This window comes from Palaemon carinicauda, chromosome 8 (genome assembly GCF_036898095.1).
Source record: "Palaemon carinicauda isolate YSFRI2023 chromosome 8, ASM3689809v2, whole genome shotgun sequence".
NCBI classification, from domain to species: Eukaryota; Metazoa; Arthropoda; class Malacostraca; order Decapoda; family Palaemonidae; genus Palaemon; species Palaemon carinicauda.
In genome coordinates, this window is record NC_090732.1 from 133,286,764 (window position 1) to 133,305,562 (window position 18,799).

The window sequence follows — 18,799 nt, forward strand, 5'->3', positions numbered from 1 at the left end:
GATTTTCGCACCAAGTTGCGATCAGGATGGCTGGACATCTGCGGAAGTCATCAGAGCAGTCTACCAGGCAAAGCGGTTATTCTTTTGTGGTTGGTGTCGTGGAAGGGGTATCTCTCCACTCGATGCCACTATTCCAGCAGTAGCGGAGTTCCTCGTGTATTTGGGTGAAGAAATGCGCCTCTCAGTCTCAGCAGTGAAAGGCTATCGCTCAGCCTTAAACCTCGCCTTCAGACTGAAAGGAATGGACATTTTTTCATCGCTAGAACTTTCTCTACTCATACGGAGTTATGAACTTACTTGCCCCCAGTCGAAAGTGAGACTTGCCCCATGGAACGTGGTTTGAGTTCTCAGGTCTCTTAGAGACCTTCCTATGAACGATTATGCCAGGCATCAGATCTCTACCTAACTTGGAAGACTGTGTTCCTACTAGCTTTGGCCTTGGCCAAGCGAGCCGGCGAACTTCATGGTCTCATACGACATCACCCATTCAAGGGGATGTGGAGAGGTAACCTTCAGCTTCGTCCCTGAGTTTACTGCTAAGACTCAGAACTCGGGAGTAGCGAATCCTCGATTCGACTCCTTCCGTATTTCTAGTATTTCTAGTCTCCGCACTGTAACAGATGACCCATACCATCTCTTACTATGCCCAGTGAGGAGCTAGAGGCTGTACCTCAAGAGAATAGCCGCAGCCCGTCCTCGTGTGCCAGCACTATTCCTCAGCACAGAAAGGACTAAGAGGAGGGTCACCAAGAACACCATCTCAGCATGGATTCGCAGGGTCATTGACCTGGCTCTGAATCCAGACCGTCCTAAATCAGGTCGCCCCAGAGCACATGATGTCAGGGGCATAGCTACGTCCCTGGCCTTCAAAAGATATTTTCCAGTGACACAGGTTCTTCAAGCTGGGGTGTGGAAGCGACAGACCACGTTCACATCCCACTACCTGCAAGACGTAACCCATAGGAGACTCGATACTTTCTCTATCGGTCCTGTGGTGGCTGCACAACAGCTGGTTTAAACCTCAAGCTCCTTTTGTTCCGTAATTGGAATACAAACCACGCTGTTTAATAGGGGTATTACTTTCGGCGTGGCTGAAATGACGATCCATTAATTTTTAGCGATGATTTCTACCCACACCAATGGTTAGCGGGGGTAGGGGAGGGTAGCTTGCTAACCCCCCCCCCCCCCCCTCACACACCTGTGCTTGAGCTCGCTTTGCTCTCGGCTCGGATGGTGGTTGGACGTGTCCGCTGTCATCCTTGCCGTCATATTGGCAGCCATTAACGCCTTGTTCTGACGTAGATACAAACCTTCTGCTATTTATAGGGTATACTTTCGGCGTAGCTGAAAGACGAGCCATGATAATTTTAGTGACTGATAACTACCCCATCCGCTAGTTAGCTTGTGGGGGGGTGGGGTAGACTGGCTACCCCGCTCACTCGCACCTCTCGGCTGAGTAACCACTTTACTTTATGGCTCGGTAGAGGACGGAAATGCTGCCTCTCTCTCTCCCGCAAAGACTTGCCTTGATTGTTTTTTTTTTTTTTTCTCGTGTGTTTTCATTTATCTTGCATATATATGAGTGTATATATGTATAAATGGAAATATAGGTTTATGTTGTTAGATACTTGTAACTTTAATTACTGTTGACAACTTATTCGACTGCCTCCGCCGTAAGGGAGTTGTCATTGCTGCCCTACCCTGTGCTGATGGTCAGCATGTTTTCAACACTGCTTTGTGTTTGTTTCATTACTGAATTAAAGTGTATAACAGTTCAGCGCCCTTTCGAGGAATTATTTTACAAGGAATGGCTGCCTACGTTATTAGGTAGCATTCGCTGTCAACCTTCAACTTGATGTTCCTCCTTCGAGGGAACTTCTCTCGAGAGAGTTTTGTCTTTTAATGCCTACGCTTTTTTCCCATAGAGCTGGGAGAAGTCTTGCCTTAGGCTATGTCCTCTTGCGAGAGGACTTCTCTCTCTTTCGCGAGAGACTATTACCACGCCTACGTTTTTTTCCCATAGAGCTGGGAGAAAGCTTGCCTTAGGCGATGTCCTCTTCGGGATGACTTCTCTCTCATTCGCGAGAGTTTTTTACGCCTCCGCTTTTTTCCCATAGAGCTGGGAGAAAGCTTATCTTAGGCGATGTCCTTCTTCGGGAGGACTTCTCTCTCTCTCGTTCGCAAGAGAGATGTTATTAACCCTACGCTTTTTTCCCATTAAGCTGGGAGAAAGCTTGTCATAGGCGATGTCCTCCTTCGGGAGGACTTCTCCCTCGTTCGCGAGAGAGATATTTTACGCCTACGCTTTAATCCCATAGAGCTGGGAGAAAGCATGTCTCCTTCAGGAGAACTTCCCTCTCGTTCACGAGAAATAACTTGTAGGAGCTTGCTGATCTATCAGGGCCAGTGGCAGAGTTTTCTCTGAAGCAGGTTATCCCTTCGGGGGAACAAGTCTCGCTCTCGAGAGAAGACTGCCTCTGGGCATGGGCGGTCCCCCGTTACGCTTATGGTTCTCCTTCAGGGGCGGAGTGAGAGCCTCATCTTAAGTGACATTCTCCTTTGGGAGAACAAACCTCTTATCAGAGGTGTTATCTTTAAATCCGCTGGTTCTCCTTGACCCTTGGGGGTCTCGTTACGATCACCCCTTGGGCTGGCGTGATCGTGAGCCTTCGGGCTCTCGTCATGTTGATCCTGCGGGATCTCATGACAGTAGGAGTCCTTCGGGACTCCGCTTGAAACCTACGGGTTTCAGTTACGCTGAACCTTCGAGCTCCCGTAACAATGGTAACGTTGAGCCTTCGGGAACTTGTACCATCAATCACGGTGACCCTTCGGGGTCTCTTGACAGATCGTTACGCTGATCCTTTGGGGTCTTTTAACATTAGTTACGCAGAACCCTTGGGCTCTCGTAACTTTAGTCACTGACACTTCGGTGTTTTGTGACAGGGAAACTTCGGTTTCTCGTTACGCTGATTCTTCGGGGTCTCCTAACGTTATTTACACAGAACCCTTGGGCTCTTGTAACTTTAGTCACTCCGACACTTCGGTGTTTTGTGATAGGGAAACTTCGGTTTCTCGTTGCGCTGACCCTTCGGGTTCTCGTAACACAGGCTACTTTAGGCCTGTGGTCTCTCGTGCCCTTAGTCACGCTGATCCTTCCGGGTCTCATGACAGAGAAAATCAAGTTTCTCGTTTGTGCTGACCCTTTGGGGTCTCACAACGCAGTTCAAAACCTTTGGATTCTCGCGATCATAGCTATACTTATATGACAGAGTTTGCGGACTCTCGTTGTGTTGATCGTTCACGCTGACACAACACAGGCTTTCGTGAACTTTTGAGTGAACGTAGTAGTGAGTACTCTCACCACACCGAGAGCTCTCACGCAAAAATTTGCTGCGCACGACCAACCTTATGCGCGCATGACCAAATTGGCGCGCAGGACCAAATTGTCACGCACGGCCGATGTGGCGCGCACGACAAACACTGCACACACGTACGCACGACCAGCACTGCACGCACGCACAACCATATTGGCACTCACGACCACCTTGGCATGCGTGCACAAGAGTTTTACTCACATGACCAGAGTTTTACTCTTATGACACGCAACACAATTCCTGAAAATTCCTTCAGGAATCAGCGATAGTGTTCCTGCGGGGCCTCGTCACAACATCCCTTAAGGTCGTGAGAAAGGAATTCACAAATAGATTCTGAAGCCCTAGGCTCTCATCTGAATCTCTCGGTTTCCGCGATCCAGAGTTTTTTCTGAAAACTCTACGGGCAACCTCCCCCCTCCCTACGGGATGGGTCTTCCAGAGGTGTGACTTAATACGTCACTCTACACTCCCAGCTGATTACTATGTCAGCTAGTCTTGTTTCGCCAGCACCGATCCTTTCGTTTTCGAACGAACCACCGTTATCTTCCCTCCAACTTCCCACTTCGAGTGGTTTTGTTATCAGACGGAAATGAGCTGGGAATGAAAAATTCTCAAACCCCCACATACGAGTTCACCCTTTTCGGGAGACTCGTGCCTGAGAAGTTTTACAGAACTTCAATGGGTGTTGTTTAAACTTCATGAAGGCCGTAAGCCTTCCCGGAGCATGCGCTCTAGCCAAGACAAAACCGCGAGGTTATTGTCTTAAACTCGGGTTCTACAGTTTGATGGAGTCAGCCTTCCCCATCGGGTTCTACAGTTTGATGGAGTCAGCCTTCCCCATCATTGTACCCTGGGTACAACAACTTGCCGTTTTACACTACAGTGAACCCTCGCTACTTCGCGGTTCGACCATCGCGGATTCACCACTTCGCGGGGTTTTCCCATAACCCATATATATATACATATCGCGGATTTTCCGGAAAATTCGAAAATACCGCGAAATCTGAAGACAACCAAATACGATATTTTGTTACCTGTAATTCCATTAAATTAGTAATATCTGCTCTTACTGATTGTTCATTGCATTACATATGATATATAATTCAGCACAGAAAGAAATAAAACACGAAAAGAGAATGTGATCATACGATAATTCAGTACGTAGTAAAATTAAATCGAACATGAAACGCAAATCAGATGCAGTCATACCATATTAGAATGGTGTGTACTGTAATGGATGTGCTTCTTTTCCATGAATCTTTTGTATGTATACGTACGTAGTACAGTACTGCATCCAATAATATTCTTTGTTGCAAAAATCACAATTCGAATACTGTAAGCGTACGAGAGAGAGAGAGAGAGAGAGAGAGAGAGAGAGAGAGAGAGAGAGAGAGAGAGGCGTAAAATAGCGTACGTAAATTTTTATTATTATTGTTATTATTATTATTATTGTTGTTGTTGTTAATAAAATTATTATTGTTATTATTATTAATCATTATTATTATTATTATTACTGTACAGTATTATTATCATTATTTATTATTATTACGGTATTGTACTTAATCTACGTACGTTCAGTGTGCGCGGGACATCTTCTATGAGTAACCAACGCACCATAGTACTGTATAAGACGGGTTGTGATTGGTTCAAGCGCTGATAGATGACGAATCAAAACTCAAGTTTTGTTATCTAGCCTGTGATTGGTGTTTTGCCCGCATCTTCTACCCGCAGCATCAAAGTTCTCGCGGGGCTGCATCGTTCACTTTCTCTTTCCGCGTATTGCTGAGTAGACGTTCTTAACTTTGTGAAGTTTAATCTGTGCTGTGTGCGACTGTTTTAAGTTGAACTTTTTGTTGAACTTTCTGTTACAATGCCTCCCAAGCGTTCTGCTTCTAGTAACGCCACCGAAGGATGATGACGATAGCTGAGAAGGTTACGCTTCTCGACATGTTAAAAGATGGTAGAAGTTACGCGGCCGCCGGCCGCCATTTTGGCATCAACGAATCCACCGTTCGCTACATCAAGAAGGACGAGGCGAACATTAGAAAGACTGCTGCAATCACCTTTAGCAGATCAGCGAAGCGAGTCGTTACAACGCGTAATAAAACGATCGTACGCATGGAAGGTGCTTTAGCTGTGTGGATTGCCGACTGTCGGAAGAAGAACATAGCGTTGGATACGAACACCATCCGAACAAAGGCTTTGAGCTTGTATGAGAATTTTGCGGCAAAGGAACCTCATGACGACGATGGCGACCATGCTGAAGAAGATGATGATGTAGATGATCCTCAACCAGGGACCTCCACTGATTCCCAGCGTCAGAAACAACGTTTTTCCGCCAGCAAAGGATGGTTCGCAAAGTTTCAGAAACGCTTCGCCCTGAAAAGCGTTTCCCTGCATGGGGAGTCTGCTTCCGCTGACACTGCCGCTGCTGAAACTTACGTGAACCAGACTTTCAAGAACATTATCGCTGAAGGTGGATACAAGCCGGAACAAGTGTTTAATATGGATGAAACCGGCTTGTTTTGGAAGAGAATGCCGTCGCGAACTTTCCTGTTCAAAGAGGAAGCCAAAGCCTCTGGCTTTAAGGCATTCAAGGATCGCGTTACCCTCGTGATGTGTGGCAATGCTGCTGGATTTTTGTTAAAGCCGGGGCTTATTTATAAGTCGAAAAATCCTTGCGCTTTGAAAAATAAAAATAAGAATCTCCTTCCCGTGTACTGGATGCATAATCAAAAAGCATGGATTACGAAGATGCTGACCTCCAACTGGTTCCACCAGTGTTTCATCCCGCAAGTCCATGAATATCTCTTAGAGAAGGGCTTGCCATTCAAGATCCTTCTCCTTATGGATAACGCTGGTGGACACGCAACTGACCTGTCGCGTGAGGGCGTTCAGGTTGAGTTCCTGCCACCCAACACCACGTCATTAATTCAACCGATGGACCAGGGGGTTATCAGGGCGTTCAAGGCCCTCTACACGAAGAATACCTTGGCGGACCTCGTTGCGTGTGTGGATGCTGCCCAAGATGACGAGGATGAAGATTTCAACTTGAAGGCGTACTGGCGGCAGTACACCATAGCCACGTGCCTGCAGAATATTCAAAAGGCACTTCAAGAGATGAAACCTGCAACCGTGAATGCGAGCTGGAAGAAGTTGTGGCCCGAGATTGTTTACGACGACAAGGGATTTACTCCGTCGGAAATCCAACACTCTGCAATACGGAAATCTGTGCAGTTGGCTGCCATAATTGGGGGTGACGGGTTTGGCGACATGACGACTGAAGACGTCGACGAGTTGTTGGACTGCCATTCCCAGCCCCTAACTGACGCAGACCTCGAAGACCTGACGAAATCGGCAAGTGAGGAAGAGAGTGAGGGTGCCCAGGAAGAGACCCAAGAAAATGTCGAAGAAACGGGCTTAACATTAGAACGGCTTGCCAAGTTCTGCAACCATATGAAGGAGGCGAAAGAAATGTTACAAGAGTGGGACGAGGATATGGTTCGCTCGATGCAATTCTCAAATAAGGTCGATGACATCATGACTCCCTACAGGATGCTCTTGGATCGAAAAAAGAAGCAGCGGCAACAACTTCCGATCACAATGTTCTTCCAGCCTCGCAAAAAAGAGCCAGTTCCTCCTGCTAGTACGCCTTCGGAAGAAATTGAAGAAGTTGAAGAGGTGTCCCAGGAAAAGGCACCTCCGTCTGAAGAGACGTAAAATACTATCATTGACTGCACAGTAGAACACATCATCAGCTTCATCATCATCATTTCTACTGTGCAGCAAATTCATCGCCATCGTCATTCAAGTTTTTCTTGAACTTCTTTCGTGGTGAGTACAGTAACAATCTTTATTTTTTACTTTAACCTGTTTTATAGTTTAGTAATGTACGTACTGTATGCATTAAGTTAAAGGGAAGGTTTTAAAAGTCTACATGTTGTAACCTATCATATTTTTTTTGTTTAAAATTTACATTCGTACGTAAAACAATCTCTCTCTCTCTCTCTCTCTCTCTCTCTCTCTCTCTCTCTCTCTCTCTCTCTCTCTCTCTCTCTCAAATTGTTTTCCTGCTTTGCTACGTACAAGTACTGTATAATTTATATTTGTAAGGTAACATATTTTGTAAATGCTTTTACTGTAAATACTGTATGTACTGTATCATTATTTATCACTATCATCATGCGCGTTAAATGCCTTGTTTGTTCTGAGCGTGGTTGTTTACTGAGCGTACACGCCGTTGTTTCAGGCGGCGTCATAAAGAAAAAGATTTCATTTGGAAGTCCAAAGAAAAATACGTAAACTAAAACATTGGTAATAAAAAAATCAACATACAGTACTGTATAATCAATATAATCGATGCAAAAACTAACCTATATATGTGTACTGTACACTAAATGAGTTTGTTTCTTCATTATGATCAGAGATGAACGTAAACAAAACATTGGTTGCCATTTTTTATCGTGCTTTTTAGGTGTTTTGGAAACACATGATATAAAATCGCCTTTAATATTTGTGCCTGTTTTAGTTTAGGGTGCTGTAGTACATGCATTAAGTGTTCTGTACATTAAAGGGTGGTTTGTTAACAGTACTACGTATAAGGGAAGGTTTTAAAAGTCCGAATATACATGTTAAATAAATAGGTAAATATGCTGTCACTACTTCGCGGATTTTCACCTATCGCGCCCGCGTCTGGAACCTATCTACCGCGATAAACGAGGGTTCACTGTATAGGCTTCTGAGACTTTTTATTCTATCCTTATAGGGTTATTGTTTCGAACAATTAGTCCCTAAGGAACATTGTTAGTTGATGTTAAAAGAACAATAGCAACAGCCTGGGCAACTTTTCATTACGTTTACGAACGTTTCAAACCCCGCCCACAGGTAACCAGACGTCCGTTTCTGTGTAATGAACTCTGGCTAGCCCCTCACATAAAGAGGAGGGGTAAACCAAAGGGGAAATGATCGCTTCTATAACTGTATACTGTATTTTGTTTGAGAACATGTACGCTCTCATTCACGAAAATATTACAGTTAGTTAATGATCAAAATTCCTTGGTCAGTAATGTTGCGATTCGTCGCACCTACTTTATTCCCGCAACCGGATTCATTGTGTGTCGGCACTGTTTATCAGCACGGGGAAGGTCAAGTGGAGGATCTCAAGGATTTCCTTCCCCTCTGGGACCGGAAGGCAATTGAGATTGCTCTCAATCTAGACTCTCCTCCATTCTAAGACCCAGAGCTAGTAACGTCAGTGGTGTTGCTACGACCCTGGCGTTCAAGAAACTACTCTGTGGCGCAGATACTTTAAGTGGGCATGTGGAAGCGTCAATCGACTTTCACGGCCCACCACCTGCAAAGACGTAACCCACAAGAACATGGAGACCTTTTCCATTGGTCCTGTGGTGGTCGCACAACTAATGGTTTAAACACCTCAGGCTCCTTGATGGCTAAGTAGCAGAGGGTTGAGGGCTGAGGTTACCCGGGTTAGTCTGGGGTGAATGAGTAAGAATGCCTGGCTCCTTTCTTCCTTTCACCTTCTCCCCTCTGGGGAAAACAGCTCCGCAAGCCTCAGCATAGCTGACCTCACCTCGCTGCAGGTAAGACCCATTTCCCTTGTGCCTCCTAAGTATAGAAGAGTACTTTGTTACGTCCCCAATACCTTTTTGAGGGTTGGTATTGGGATAGTCTTAAGAACAATGGGTTTTGTACTTGAGTTCCTATGGTATTGGGATAGTCTTAAGAACAATGGGTTTTGTACTTGAGTTCCTATGTTAAAGATAAGTCACACTGTTAGTTCCACTCACACACAAGCTTCTGCAGGCTGCTATCAGTGAATTACATCAGTATCGGCACTTGATTTTAGCGAGGGTAGGGTCCCTTCTACTATCGATCACAGATTGAAATAGAGAGGACCCCGGGTCATGACCAAGGCCAGTTGGTGAGGACTTCCTCCCTCTTAAAAGTAAGTCACCCTATAAATAGCGGTGGGTTTGTATCTACGTCGGAACAGATAACAAATTTGTAAGTAATTTGTATTTTTCCTAGTATACAAAACCTTGGAGGGCTCTCTCCAAGAGGTCCTTGACAGATTTCCAGGCTTCTTCAGTCGACTCTTTCTTGTAAAGAAGGCGTCTGGAGGCTGGAGACCCAGTCATCGATCTCTCAGCTCTGAACAAGTTTGTCAAACAAACTCATTCAGAATGGGAGACTGCAGACACAGTCAGACTAGTAGTAAAACCGCAAGACTTCATGTGCACACTGGACCTGAGGACGCGTACTTCCAGATCCCAGTCCATTCGTCTTCAAGGAAGTACTTATGATTCAGCCTAGACAACAGAAAGTACCAGTTTAGGGTGCTGTGCTTCGGTCTCTCCACAGCACCACAAGTCTTCACTCAGTGTTCACCCTAGTATCATCTTGGGCACACAGGTTTGGCATCTGTCTCCTTCCGTTATCTGGATGGCTGGTTAATCCTAGCAGACTCGGTGTCAACCCTTCTTCAACACCAAGACAAACTTCTGAGACTTTGCCAAGATCTGGGGATCATGGTAAATCTCGAGAAGTTTTCACTGCTCCCCACACAAAGACTGGTATACCTGGGCATGATAATAGACACCACTCTCCACAAAGCCCTCCCATCAGACGACAGGATAGCAAGACTGAGGAAGGTCACAAGACCTTTTCTCAGACGAGAAGAACTTCCGGCCCAATCATGGTTACGTCTCCTCGGTCACCTTTCATCGCTGGCCCGTCTAGTTCCCAATGGTTGCCTCAGGATGAGATCCCTCCAGTGGTGACTCAAGTTCCGGTGGAATCAAGCATACAACTCCCCGGACATCCAGATCCCCATGGGACCTGCGGAACTGACAGATCTCCAGTGGTGGGTGGCAGACGAGAACTTACGAAAAGGAGTAGATCTTTTTGTCCTACCCCCGGATTTGATGCTGTTTTCGGACGCTTCAAAAAAAGGGTGGGGGGCCCACGTGCTGCACCACACGACCTCAGGCCTTTAGTCAGAGTCAGAAAAGTACCTCCACATAAATCTCCTAAAGATGAAGGCTGTCTTTCTAGCCCTTCAACAATTCCAACAGTACCTGGCAAGTCACACTGTGGTGGTGATGAGCGACAACACCACAGTAGTGGCCTACATCAACAAACAAGGAGGTACTTTTTCTGTATACGTTGTACGTATAATTCCCCTAACACGTTACACTTGTTATTCCATTTGGTCATTTATTCGAAGTAAATGTCTATTAGAGTGTAATTTCGTCTTATTTCGCCCTGCAATTAGCACAATAAATATGCCAGAGTTCTCTTACTTATTTAACTAAGTAAACCTCATATTATTGTATGCTTACAAACAATAGATATAGTTGATACTTAGTTGTTCCGACAAGGTATACAAACCGTGAGACTTTTGTATATCTAGTTGATACTTATGTTTGTTCATACAATATGCGCAAACCTTGAGACCCCTTTTCTACTGTCTAGTATGACTTTTCCCTGCAAGGGGCAGGAAGCACTAACATTGTCCATGATTAGTGGTAATGACGGATAACGGTAACATCATTTGTCTCAGTGATCCGGATGTCCATATAAAAATTGTCCCAAGGTTAAGGCACCTATGAAAATCCACAGATACAGTACTTTCTAGTAATTCTCTGGTAAACTTCCATCAGGACGACATGGCTTGAGCCCAAAAAACGAAATCTATTTTTGGGTGAGATGGCCATGTCATCCTGATGGACCTGCCCTCCTTTTCCATAGAAAAGGCTTACGCAAGATCCCTCCTGAAACTACTATTTGTTCCGTAACCGAAATACAAATCACGCTATTTACATTGGGTTTACCTTTTAGCACAGCTGAAATGGCGAGCCATTAGAATTTAACAAGGGTGTATTACCCCCGCGCTAGTTAGTGGTGGGGTAGGGGAGTGGTAGCTAGCTACCCCTCCCCCCCCTCACACACAGGTGAATGCTCACTTTCACTTTTGCCTCGGACTGGGACAGACGTCTCTGTCTTGGTCCTCCCTTGGCAGCCATTGTTTGTTTTGTCTTTACTTAATCGCTTACTTTTCTTTTACTCTATATATATGTAAACATGTTTTCATGTTTGTATATATATTTGAGTATAGAAATCAGTAAGTTTCCTTTTCAGAGTTGTGTGTGTAGTGTACGATATCTCCGTGGAGTCCTCGGCAGTTAGGCCACCACGGCGTAATTTTATGGGTTGCGTTCGAGTTTGACTTTGGTCTTTCTCTCTCTCTCTCTCTCTCTTGAGGTCGTTCACCCTTTTACTATGTGTTACTACACCCTTGTAGCTTCCTTCCCGTGTGGGGGGGTTGCTACGCCGTACGTTTTGTCTCAATTAGTTTATGAATCTAATTGTAGTTGTTAATTTTTCAATTTTTCACTCCCGTGACGATTGACAGCTCTCCAGTTCATTTTAGAACTCAGGAGGCTTGCCTCCTTGGGTGGGTAACTTTCCTTCTGAGGGAAGTTTTTCCTGTCCAGGCTTGAGTTTTTCCCCTTTTGGGGGGTTCTTCTCTTGCCTTTTTTTCGTGCGACTATGCTCTTGGTGCTGAGCGGTCACACCTGCAGTTTCGCTCAAGGGGCTGGGCAACTGCAGGAGCCCCTCTTCAGAGGATTGCTCCTTTTAGGTCACTGGCTGACCAGTCTCTTCTACGAAGTGTTTCTCTTTCGTTCGCGAGAGAGTACACTCATAGAGACTCCTCTTCGCAGGATTCTTCTGCTGCTGTTGCTGTTGGCCTCCTTCGCCGTAAGGCTCACCGTCCGCCTCGTCGTAAGGGCCTCTCATCTCCCTATAAGGGTGCTAAGAGTCGCCTTTTTGAATCTACGTTTGCAGCCTACAACTCCTTCATCCGCCCTGATGCAAATGGACAGCAGTCTGACGGACAACGGTCTTCCCAACGGACAACGGTCTTCCTGACGGACAACGGTCTTCCGACGGACATCAGTCTCCCGGCGGACAGGCAACGGTCTTCTGGCCTGCTCCTGCTCAGTGTTAGCGCACAGGCGCTCTCCTGCTCATCAGCGCTTTCCTGCTCGCCAACACTCTCCTCTCCTGCTCGTCGGTGCTCTCCTGCTCGTCGGTGCTCTCCTGCTCGTCGGCGCTCTCCTGATGTTCGCCCTCCTCGCCAGCGCTCTCCTGCTCATCAGCTCTCTTCTGAGCGTCAGCGCTCATTTGAGGATCATCGCCCTGCGGTCTCTGACCATCCTACAGTTCTTGCTGAGCTCCCTGCTCGCCATCAGTCTTCTGACCCTGTGGCTACGCGACATCGTTCAGCGCGTGTGTCAAAAGCACATGTTCGCCAACGCGCCTGCGATCTTCCTGTTCCTGCTCGTGAACGCGCCTCGCCACCTGTCCCTTCACAGGATCTCACGCGTCGACCTCCTACTCGCCAGCGATCACCTACGCGCCAGCGATCACCTGCTCGCCAGCGTTCACCTGCTCGCCAGCGTTCACCTGCTCGCCAGCGCGCACAGGCGATTTTAGTATCGCCTATTTGCCAGCGTTCTCCCACGCGTCAACAATCGCCTACGCGCTAGCGTTCACCTGCTCGTCAGCGCGCTCAGGCGATTTTGGTATCGCCTATTCACCAGCGTTCTACGCGTCAGCGATCACCTGTTTCTCGGCGATCTCCGAACCGCCCGCGTGTGTTACAGCCTGCGCGCCAACGTTCTCCAACGCTTTGTCAGCCGAAGGTTCTGAAGGGACATGGTTCGCTGGCTACTAGCTCGCCATCGCGCGATCGCTCACCGGCGCATGCTGCTCACTATCGCTCGCCAACGCGTCACCATGCCACAACGCGCCATTGCCTACCTGCGCGTTAGCGCTCACCAGCTCACCACCGATCTCCTGTTGATCCACATCGCCAGCGGTCTTCCTCACCCACGCGGCAGCGCGTTTTCTCGCCATCGCGCCAACGCTTGCGTTCGCCGCCTCGGATACGCGCTCGTTCACCTGCCCACCCTCGCGCCCACTCGCCCGCGTGACCGCTCGCCTGCGCGCCCGCGTGACCGCTTACCTGCGCGCCCGCGCGACCATCGTTCGCGGCGAATTCCGCAGCCGGGGATAGCAGCAGGAACGCGTGTTCCTAGACAACGCTCAGGATCGCCTCCACCCAAACACAGGTTGGTAGTGCAGGACAAGGATACTACTGAGGAGAGGTTAGTACATCATTCTTCCCCACCTTCTTTTCAGGCAGGTACTGTGGTGTCCACTCCAAAGGATCGCCCGATCCCTTTCCCCTTAGCGAGGATTTCGGACTCTGTGTCCTTGGAGCAACAGACTTGGTTTGGTCCTCTGGCGCGGGCGTTAGTGAGGGTTATGAAACCAGCACTCGCCGACCAGGGTAACAAACCAACGGCTGTCTCTCCTACGCTGAAGAGAAAGGGAGGAGTGGACTTCGTGGTGACTTCCCCCAGGGCGAAGTTGGTTTCCAAGAGGTCGGTCGCGAAGGCCCCTTCTCCTGCTCGAGGGCTTTCTCCTTCTCCCGTGGACGAGGCCTTTCCGTCCTCAGGTGAGTCTAGTGGGGCGGTAGTCTTCCCCTCGGCACCAAGGGGGGAGACTTCGATTCATGGAGGAGAATCATCTCGTGAGGAAGGGGCCCCTCGAATCTCTTTGTTGGGATCCTGTATCCCTCCCAGGAGGGAATCCAAGGACTCCAAGACCGTCCCGAAATCCTTCTCAAGGATTCGCCAGGAACCCACGACTACCCGGGGGAATGTCCACGTTTCACCCCAGGAAGAGATCCCTGGGGCAGGAGACTTAGCTGCCAGCCCGCAGGGAGGAGAACAGCAGGAATCCGAACATACCTTCTGGCAGGTCCTAAGCCTGATAAGGCAACTTAACGGGCTTATGGATCCAGTCATCGCCCCCCGTGAAGGCAAAGACACGATCTTGGATGAAGTGTTTGACGTTCGGAAGGCCCCGAAGTCCAGTGCGGCTCTGCCCTGGTCTCGGGGTCTGAAGAGTGCCAGAGCTAGGGCCATCCTTGAGAAGAGTTTGTTTGTGCCCAAGGACAGAGACTTAGACAGCGGCTGTGCGGAGGAAGTCGACTTCCATTTTCACTCCTCCAAGGCGCTTTCTTCCAGACTCTGCAGGGCTCCAGCGCCTTTTTCTTTCAACCACGTCGGCCTAAGTTATCAGCTACGACAACTGAGGCAAGGTGTCCAATTGCAGTTTCCTCCTGTCAGGAACAGATGGCACGGGAGGCCCCCCCGGGGCGGGCATAGTCCTAAAGGGAGCGGCAGAGTTCACGAACTCTAGGATTGCAGGTTTCACGCTGGGAGGATGCTTAAGGTTACTCATCCGGATGACAGTTTCCCAATGCCCATTCCCGCATGATCTCTGTGATCAGCCAAGGATATCGCACATGCCGTCTCTGTCAGCGAATTCAGTGTCTCTGAACCTCTATGCCATAGCGTCGGCAAGAGTTGCCCGTTGAGGCAGAATGATCCATGCCTTAGGCGAAGGTCCTCCATAGGATCATTGACGGCTTCACCCCCGGCTTCTTCAGTCGATCCTTTCTTGTAAGGAAGTATCTGAGACGGGAGTTTCGTAGTCGACCTCTCAGCCTTGATCAAGTTTGTCGAACAAACTTCGGCCAGCGTAGAACAGCAGAATCGATCAGACTGGTAACGAGGCGACGGGACTCCTTAAACCCTGGATCGGAAGGACGGGTACTTTCAATTTCTATTCCATCCATCTTCCAGGGAGCTCGTGGAATTCAGCCTAGACTGCAGGTATTCCTGCTTATGATGCAGTGTGGCGATCCCGCCGTGGCATCGCAGGTTTTTTTCCCCAGAGAACTCTCCTTGCTTTCCTCATGGCCGCTCAGGTGCAGGCTTCCGCCTCCTTCGCTCTTTGGAGGGCTGGTCAACTCTGTTAGGCTCGGGTTCGACCTTCTTCAGCGACGGGACAAGCTTCCGGATGCCTACCATGAGTGTGGGTTCATGGTATTTTGCTAGGAGCCTTCTCTTCTTCTGCCTCAACATCTAGAGTATCTGGCCATGATATTGAGTCAACGGCCTTACCACGTTGGAAACCCCGCTTCTCGTCCGTCCAGCGAGGTTAAGCAACGTCGGTTCTGGTCGGTACTTGGATGGGTGACCACCTGGGGACGCCAGATTCTGTTGCCACATCCTCCGAGCCTTCCTTTCAGTTGACTGTGACAAGGCTGAGGAGTCGCAGTACCTGTTCTCAGTCAAGCAGAGCTTTCAGCCCTACCTTGGAACGTTTCCTAGTTCTCCTTTCCTCATTGACCCGTCTATAGTCCGAACGGTTGCCTCAGGATAAGTTCCATGTGGGGCGGTCCAAGTTCCGGTGGTTTCAGGCAACGATTAACCGGACTTTCTGGCCCCTTTGGGACCAGCGGAACTATTAGACCTGCAATGGGTGTTGACCTATGGAACCTCTTGATGGGAGTGGATATTCTCGTCCTTTCCCCACATTCTTGATGCTGTTCTCGGACTCGTCAAAGAAAAGGGGGGCGGGGTCATGTTCCGGTCCAGGCTTATGGTTAGGACCTAAAGGATACCTCTCCATCATTCAACCAGGCTTAGGGGCCGTAGTCTGGCTCCTCTACAGATCCTACAGCTCCTGCCGAGTCGCTCCGTGCGTGTCGACTTCATGATTCTGGCGTGTTCTAACCAGCAGGGGACGCATTTTCACACCTTCACATCTTGCAGTAGAGATACCGAGATGATTGAGATACTCTCAATACCACCATCGGCTCTCTCATTCCAGGCAGAGGAATGTTCTCTCCGACTATCTGAGCAGAGCCTCGTAGAGAGAGTGTACATGGGGGTCTTTGGCCTTGAGTAACCAGCAAGTCCTGGTCTAGGGGACCTGATCGCGACAGCTTGGAACCTCAAGCTTCCGCTGTTCTTCCCCCCAGTCTCAGACCCCGAGACTCTGGCAAGATGCATTCCGGTGATGGTGGGACAACTTCGACGCCTTCGTCTTCCCTCCTTTTTGTCTGTGGAGAATGGATCTCAACAAGACCAGGTTGTCTGTCAACCTTTCAATGGGAGAGCTCCACTGGGACTGCGCAGAATGGTTCCTGGACCCTCTGCTTCCCCTGACGGAACTCCCGGGAGAGCTTCTCCCACGGCACAGACTACTCAAACAACCACACTGCAACATCTTTCACGAACCGGGGCGTCGCTTCGGCTTCATGCCTGGAGACACTACGCCTCCTCCTCAAGAAGAGACAACCCGCTACAGTCGCGGGACGGAGGTCGCGTCATCTGCGATAGTCATCCACAGGGGTCTTCCAGGCAAACGGAAGAGTCTTCGGTGGTTGGTGCCGTGGTAGATATACCTCTTCCCTTGAGGCCTCTTCTACAGCAATAATGGTCTTATTGCCTTTTGGCGGAAGGAAACTCCTTTCCGCTCTCGGCAATGAAGCCTGTCGCTCAGCCTTTCCCTGACCTTCAGGCTTAAAAGAATAACTTTTTCCTGCCCGCTGGATCTTTCCTCGCTCATGCGAAGCTACGATCGTCCCTGCCCTAGTCGGAGGGAGACCTCCAACTTGGAGCATGGCTCGGACTTTTTAGTCCTTTAAGAGATCTTCTCAAGACCCTTTACGACAGGCCTCGGATTGTATTCCGTCTTGGGTCTCCTGCTCACTCTGGCCGCGGCCAGTGTGTAAGCAATCTTCTTGGTCTCGTACGTCTCCGCCCTTTCTAAGGAAGAGGGGAAGGCAACATTCAGGTTCGCTTCTGAGTTGTTGGCTAGACTCAGAATCTTGGGGTCCCGGCCCTTCGGTCCAATTCCTTCAAGATTTCGAGTCTCCATTCTGTATCTGATGTCCCAAGACCTTCTCTTTCTTGCCAGTAAAGGAATCGAGAGGTTAGCTTTGGGAACAGCTGCAGTTTGTCCTCAGTTGCAGCCGATTTGGGAGCACAAGGAGGACACGGGGGAGAGTCACCAGTATACCTCTTCAGCTCGGACTCAAGGACAGTCATCTCGACCTGTCTCCAGACCCTCCCCCGTCACGTCGCCCTACAGCACGATGTTGGATACATCGCAACGTCCCTCGCCTTCGAGTAATACTACTCTGTGACGCAGGTGCTACAAGCTGGAGTCTGGAAGCGTCCGGATCTCAGTATTGATAATGTTTTTTTAAATTTGTATGACTTTCAAAATTTTAGGTGTGATTCTCGACAGCAAATTTACTTTTGAGAAACATATAAGGTCTGTGTCTTCTTCAATTGCACAAAAAATTGGCTTATTGAGAAAGTCTTTTAAGATATTCGGTGATCAATCTATTTTGAAGAAGTGTTTTAATTCTTTTATTCTACCTTGTTTTGAGTATTGTTCTCCTGTCTGGTCTTCTGCTGCTGATTCTCATCTTAATTTGTTGGACAGAAACTTACGGTCTATTAAATTTCTTATTCCTGATCTAGATATTAATCTCTGGCACCGTCGTTCAATTAGTTCATTATGCATGTTGCATAAGATTTTTTTATAACTCTGACCATCCTTTACATTCAGATCTCCCTGGACAATTCTATCCTATTCGTAATACTAGGCAGGCAGTTAATTCTAATAGCCAGGCCTTCTCCATCATAAGACTCAATACTACGCAGTACTCTAGAAGTTTTATTCCAGCTGTTACCAAGTTGTGGAATGATCTTCCTAATCGGGTGGTTGAATCAGTAGAACTTCAAAAGTTCAAAGTTGGAGCAAATGCTTTTTTGTTGACCAGGCGGACATGAGTCTTTTTATAGTTTATATATGACATATTTGTTGTTGACGTTGTTAATAGTTTATATATGATATATCTCTTTTGATATTACTTTTTTTAGAATGATTTATTGTTAATTTGTTCTCTTCAGTTATTTATTTCCTTATTTCCTTTCCTCACTGGGCTATTTTTCCCTATTGGAGCCCCCTGGGCTTATAGCATCTTGCTTTTCCAATTAGGGTTGTAGCTTGGATAGTAATAATAATAATAATAATAATAATAATGACCTTCGCAGCCTGCTTCCTGCAGGGCGTGACCCACAGGAGTTTCGATACGTTTTCTATCACTCTGTGGTGGCTACACAACAGCTGGTCTAACCTCAGGCTCCTTTTTGGACAAGTAGCAGAAGGTTGAGGGCATTGTTATCAGGTTTTAGTCTGCATGAACGAAAGAAGTATGTCTGGCCCTTATTTCTTTCTTCATCATCCCCTCTACGGGGAAGCAGCATCCTGGTCTCTGCATAGCTGACCTCGAACCTCTCCTGTCTGGTCTTCAGCAGCTGATTCTCATCTTAATTTGTTGGACAGAAACTTACAGTCTATTAAATTTCTTATTCCTGATCTAGATATTAATCTCTGGCACCGTCGTTCAATTAGTTCATTATGCATGTTGCATAAGATTTTTCATAACTCTGACCATCCTT

The 18,799-nt window shown here is 47.9% G+C and overlaps 1 long non-coding RNA gene and 1 pseudogene across 1 annotated transcript in view; both read left to right on the forward strand.

Moving 5' to 3' along the window:
* The window catches only part of LOC137645949 (uncharacterized), a 200,837-nt gene that overhangs the window by 11,344 nt on the left and 170,694 nt on the right, over positions 1-18,799 (forward strand). The window lies entirely within an intron of this gene.
* LOC137646194 (5S ribosomal RNA) lies at positions 15,426-15,544 on the forward strand (annotated as a pseudogene).